General features: G+C 37.1%; 1 pseudogene; it reads right to left on the bottom strand.

Moving 5' to 3' along the window:
* Positions 1 to 5,630: 5,630 nt before the first annotated feature.
* Positions 5,631 to 6,028, bottom strand: LOC115868437 (annotated as a pseudogene).
* Between the last annotated feature and the right edge of the window lie 539 nt (positions 6,029 to 6,567).

Below are 6,567 nucleotides of genomic sequence, written 5' to 3'. Positions count from 1 at the left end.
AAGAGTCACATTAAGAAATTTTACTCCACCAAATATACTAATGTTGAAGGATATATGTAATATGATATTAATGAAAGTAAGATTAATAAATAATACACTCGCAGTCATTTTAATTTTAATTTCCTGTAAGTATTTATTTATTTGCAAGTAAGTAGAAAAATAGTAGAGAAACATACACAACACCCACACCCACATACCCACACACCTACCTATGCCATGACTTTTGAAAAGCTACTTTTGGAGGAGGTAGTAAAGTTAGAAAGATTTACCTATAAGCTGGACTCATTTGACACACTTTCATATTCTTTAATGTTTTATAATCATTTTCAGTTGATCTTCTTCTTAGTTTGTAGTAGTTGTGTTCTACAAGGGTGCTTTGGACACCAAGCCATTTTCCTGAGGAAAATTTGTGATTAAATTTCTGTGTCAATAGCTAATATATCAACTTGCTTAAATGTGTTTCTTTTCAATACATTTTATTTCTTCCTTGTATACCCCCCAAAAAGTATAGGTAATGTGTTTCACAATAAAACAATACTTTATAAGGATTTAATATCATATTTATCATGGGTAATTTTATTGAAATTTTGTTGACTTCTAGTCTTAAAATGAGACCATCCACTGTGGATTTTAAAAACTCAATCATTTTTTCAGGAAACTACAAGCTCAGCAGCTTTTAAAATCTTTTTATCTTGTCCATAGATTGAGTACAAAGTATACATGTTATAGTAACACTTTAGGGAGTGCTTTCATATATGTATTGGTGAATTTTTTCTTCCATTTTCTGGACATAATGTATTCTTGGTAAATTGATATTGAACCCAAGAGTAGTAGTGCTAACCCACATAACAGTTTAATGAATATGTCCAAGGGTATATTATTTTTAAAGTAATGCTATGATATCATATAAACCTTTATTAAACAAGCAATATCAAACTGTGAAGCTGCTGTCTCTTGGTACAGCCTCGATCTATGTCTATACATTTATGAAGAGTGTTATCTTCTTTCTAACACTTATTGGAAGAATTCTGAGGCTTTCAATTTACAACAAATGAAAATGACTGTTTGGAAGACCCAAGGGACTTTTTGTCCCCAAATTCTTTGAAAAGTTCTTTGAACTTTGGGAACAGAAGGAAGTCTGAAAGGTTAGAGCAGGGCTGTAGGGTGAATGGGGTGAGGTTTCCCAGTGACATTCTCAGGAGGACATCCTGGCTCCTTTCAAAGAATGAGCAAGTGTCTTAGTGGAAAAAAGCACTGCACAACTTTCCTGGTCTTTTTCTCACAAACCTTTTTTTTTTTTCTTAAAACTTTTTTATAATAAGCCCCTGTTTTCATTCTGTGTCCTTCAAGAAAATCCATCAGAGCACCCCTTAAGAGTGTCAAATTACATTTGCCCTAACACTCTGAGCTAACCTGTCTGCCATGCATCTAACTGGCCCCACAGATTCCCAGGGAACTCGCTGTTTGATTGGCCCTAATGAGACTAAGGGGAGAAAGTAAGACTTTCTACTTTCATAAAAAGTTACGGTCTCAGAAATTCACAGAGGCTATTCTACCCTGTCCTATAGAGTTACTGTGAGTCAGAGTCGACTTGATATCAGGGAGAGTTTGAGGAATGAGACTAAGAAAAATCTATTTCTGAGATAACTTTTTGGCAGCCATCCACTGATCACACAGACATGGCTGTTAAGAATGAAACTGTGCACATATGAGCTAGAACAATAACAGCGATACTTTTGGCTCACCCTGGTATTGCTCCGACCACAGTCAAATTAAATTACACACAATGAACAGAAAAAGATTTGGAAAAACATGAACAATTTGCAAATTAAACAACTTACTTCTAAATGATACATGGACTTAACAAAATCAATTTTAATGAGAATTGTATTTTTAAAAAGCAAAACCCAGTATATAAAAATGTGTTGAAAAAAATAAATAAAAAATGTATTGAATACAGATAAATTGGTGCTTACAAATGTGTGCATATTAAAAATCATGAAATGTCACGAACATATTATTAGCTTCCAGTTAGAAAAAAGAACAAATAAAACCCAAAGTATGCCGAAGAAAGACAATACAAGACATCAGAACAGAAACTAATGAAATTAGAAACAGACAAATTATAAACATAACAATATTCTTCTAGTGTATAGATTGTTTTCTTTTATGTAGAAGAGTTTTTTGAAGACCAAAGTTATTAAATTAGATGAAGTCCAATTAATGATGTTTTTCTTTAAAATTTATAATTCCTATATTTCATTTAAGAAATCTTTGTCTGATTCAAATCACTTCTCCTATATATTTCTTTTAGATGTGTTGGTGCTTATATTGAAGTCCATGATGTATTTCAAGTTATTTTTCTGGGTATTGTTATGATTATCGTATCTGATATTTTAAAAATATAGTCTCTGCTAGTTTTATTTCTCTATTTCATAAGCATTAGATAATTGGTAGTCAGCTGAGGTGAGACTGGATCAGAACTGTTACAAACTCCCGAGTTTTCCACACAGCTGCCTTTTTTCTGGAACTCTAGCCTGTCCATTGGCTATCCCAAAATCTCAGTGGGGTTCACTTAAAAATACAGATTTTCAAGATTGTGTTGGTCTCACTTTCCTTATACGGTGGTCTGTAAAATTTCTCCAAGCAATACACCAAACTTACTGCTACCGAACCTAATTTGGCTCATAATAACCCTATAGTATGGGCTAGGAAGCCTTGTCTTTCTCTCTCCTAGGCAATGAACTGGGGTAATTTTATTGTTTCTAGGTGTGGTGCAGTTAGTCCTGGCTCATATTGTGTGTATGTTAGGTGCTATCGAGTTGCCTCTGACTCATAGTAACCCTATGTAAAAGAGAATGAAACACTGCTCTGTCCTGCATGCACCATCCTCACAATTGTTTATATGTTTGAGCCCATTGTTGCAGTCATTGTCTCATTCCATCTTGTTGACAGTATTCCTATAATTTACTGACCCTTTACTTATTAAGCATGATTTTCCTGCACAGGGACTGGACTCTCCTAACAAGTTGACAAAAGTCTTGTTAGCCTCCCTTAAAGGAACATCATGGCTGTACTTCTTCAAAGACAGATGTCTCTGTCCTCCTTGCAGTACACGGTGTTGTCAATACTCATCAGCAACACCAAGAACCAAAGACACCTTATTCATTGCCTTATTCATTACCCAACTTTCACACACATAAAAGGCCATTGAAGATTACAAGACTTCAGTCAGATGCATTCTTGTTCTCAAAATGAGAACTTTAAGGAGGTTGTTTTCAGTAAATTTGCTCAATGCAATACCTCATTTGATTTTCTTGATCCAATGGTTGCAGATCCATGCAAAATTAGATCCCTGTCAGCCTCAATATTTTCTCCATTTACAGGTACCATTGTGAGGAGTTTTGCTTTCTTTATGTTGAGGCATAATACATACTGAAGTCTACTTTAAGATTAAAGAGTCCAGCTCTCTTACAAATAAGCAGGTTTGAGAGGGCATGATCTGCAAAGAGAAAACTTGTAGGCAAGAAATAAAAGGATAGATAGGAGATAAAAGGATAGATGCAGTTAGGGCACAGGGACCCTGAGGCATAGTCATTTCAGGGCCCAGACATTTATTCAAGGGAGGTTTATATGCACTCCCGGTCACATAGCCTGCACCTCATGATAGGTTTCTATAAAAGGGACGGTTGACAATTATTTGAGGGTATACAAAGAAACATTAATACATCAACCAAGCTCTTCACCAGCAGGAAGGGAGGATAGTGTCAGAAAAAGGGAGTAGCTGATATTTTGCAGACTGTTGCACTTCTGTAGATTTTTCCAGGAAGCAGGAGGCAAAGTGTCCCTTTTATCTCAGGTGGAGAGATAAGCCAGCAGCTGTTTCATCAGTACCCTGGGTTGAGCTGTCAGCATGTTCCTATGGGCCTTGAACCATGGAAGGGGGTGGTCCTGTCCCATTTGCCTAGGGAAAAACAGCTTTACCTCCACAATCTATGGTCTTTGAGCTTCATCACTAACTGCTTCAAATATTCTTTGCTTTTAGCAGGCAAGGGTGTGTCATCTATGTATCCCAGATTATTAATGAATTTTTTCTAAACTTGATGTTGTGTTCTTTTTCACATAGTCTAGCTTCTCAGATTATTTGCTAAAAATACAAATTGGATAAATATAATGAAAGGGGATAAACCTGGCATGCACCTTTCCTGATTTTGAACTATGCAATACCCCATGTTATGTTCAAATAACTGATTCATGAACTATATGTTCTATGAAAGAACAACTAAATGTTGTGAAACTTCCTTTATTCACCATGTTATATATGATATTTTATAACTCACATAATTGAATGCCTTTACTTAATCAATAAAGGACAGGTAAATATCATTGTGGTGTTCTTTGCTTTCAGCAAAGAACCATTTGATATCATCAATGATAACTCTAGTTTCAAATTTTCTTCTATATGTAGCTTGAACATTGGGCCATTACCTATCAATTTATACTGGGACAATTTTTGAAATATCTTCAGCAACATTTTACTTCTATGTGATATTAATAATATCATTGATAATTTCTGCATTCTATTTAGTCACCTTTCTGTGGAATGGGCACAGATATGGATCTCTTCCAATAAGTTGTCCAATTAGCTGTCTTCTAAATTTCTTAGAAGAAATTAACTGAGTGAACAGCTTAAGTAATGTGTCTATTTGTTGAAAGATTTCATTGGTATTCCATCAATTCCTAGGGCTTTTTTTTTTTTAAACCATTGCCTTAAGTGAAGCTTGGGTATTTCCCTTCAATGCTGTGACTCTTGATCATATGTTGTCTTATAAGATAGCCGGATGCCAACCAATTATTTTTGGTACAATAACTGTATTCCTTCAATGTTCTTTTTTTCCTATACCATCGAATATTTTGCTCATAGAATTCTTCAGTATTACAACACAAGTCTTGGATTTTCCTTCCATTCATTTAACTTGAGAGATATCTTTCTTTTATTTTTCTAATTCCAGATTGCTGCTTCCTTCACACTTCACTACAACAAGTTGCCTTCTTTTGTTGCTTTCAAAGTCTTGTATTCATCTTTTTTACTTCATTATTTCTTTCATTCATTTTAGCTTTTATATATTTGAGAACATATTTCAGAGTCTCTTCTGAAATCCATATTCTGTCTTTCCCTCTTTTTTTAAAGAACTTTTGTTTTTTTCTTATACAAAGGACATCAAAGGGTTCATGGAATAATTCCATGATGTTTTCATTCTAGTTTTGCATAAGCTCAGAAGCTACTTCATATAATATTCTTAGTCTCATTTCACAGGTCTGGTAATTAATGTTTGATGCATCCAATTGATTCTTGAGATTTCTTTCTTTTTTTTTAATTTAGTAGAATCTTTTTTCATTCAGAAAACAAACAAACAACCCCCCAAACAAAGTTTTCCAACGACACACAGGAGGAGGGATGGGTAGGGGGAGTTGTCTTTCCATCCAGCCCCGACCCCCACCCCATATGGTTTTGGCAGCAATAAGGGGTGTGGGGTAACATCCCCAAGAATAAGAAATGGTGTGTGGTGGGGGAAAGGGAGGGGGTTTCAAAAGCAGTGGGAAGTGATGGCGGGAAGGGGCAGATGAGGTCAGTACTGGGAACGCAGCATGTGGGAAGCCATTTCATAACATGTCTTGTTGATCAAATCACTGTGGACACCTTCTTTGCCCATCAGTAGGACTAGTGTCTTGGCAGTCAGGGTGACAGTGAGGTTGAAGGTGGGGGCTCCGCCAGTCCTCTTGGTGCAAAGATCCATGGTAGATTCCCCGTCCAGTAGCAGTGATTCCCAGATCACAGAACATTTCCGGCCCCCAAGTGTCAGTCCATTCATAAAAAAGCTTGAGCAGTCTTTACCAACAAGAACTCCAACCTCGGCTGGCTGTGATGTTGATGAAGGTTTTCCTGGTGAGTCCTAGCCCAGATGGCCGCGTCCTGACACTTCCCATCCGCCACGAGGTTGCTGATGTAGGTGTTCCACCAGGCCATGGCCTTGCTACTTGGGCTGCTTCTCAGTGCTTCTGCTGGGCTTGGGCTGAGCTTGGGCTGCCTCAGGCCAGCGGGCAGGCTGTGGAAGGGTGGGCTGGGGAGGCAGAGATCTTGGGGCACGCGCTGTCGGGACCGCAGCTCTGTTCGCTGTGGAGATTTCTTAATTCGCATTGGATATACTCAAGTTTGTACTATAGCTCTTGTGCATTTCTGTTAATTTCCTTCAGCTTCAACTTAAACTTGCATTTGAGCAATGGATGATATGTTCCCCAGTTGATCCTGACCTTGGTTCTGCTGATGATATTAACCTTCTGCATCATCTCTTTACACTGATTTGATTCTGTCTATTCTATCTGTAAAGATCCATCTGGTCACCATGTATGTGTCCTTTAATATTCACTTCTACCACTCATCTGTCAGTTTTTCACATTGTGGTGGTTTGTATGATGCTGTGATGCTGGGAGATGCCATTGATACTTCAGAGAACATGATTGCCAATGATGGACAGGCTGCAGACAAGGCAGATTAGGAAAATGCAG

This window comes from Echinops telfairi, unplaced genomic scaffold (genome assembly GCF_000313985.2).
Source record: "Echinops telfairi isolate 266 unplaced genomic scaffold, ASM31398v2 ScPeMD7_10;HRSCAF=50, whole genome shotgun sequence".
NCBI classification, from domain to species: domain Eukaryota; kingdom Metazoa; phylum Chordata; class Mammalia; order Afrosoricida; family Tenrecidae; genus Echinops; species Echinops telfairi.
Note: the sequence above shows the minus strand (reverse complement) of the source record. Positions and strands in the feature narration are given on the sequence as shown.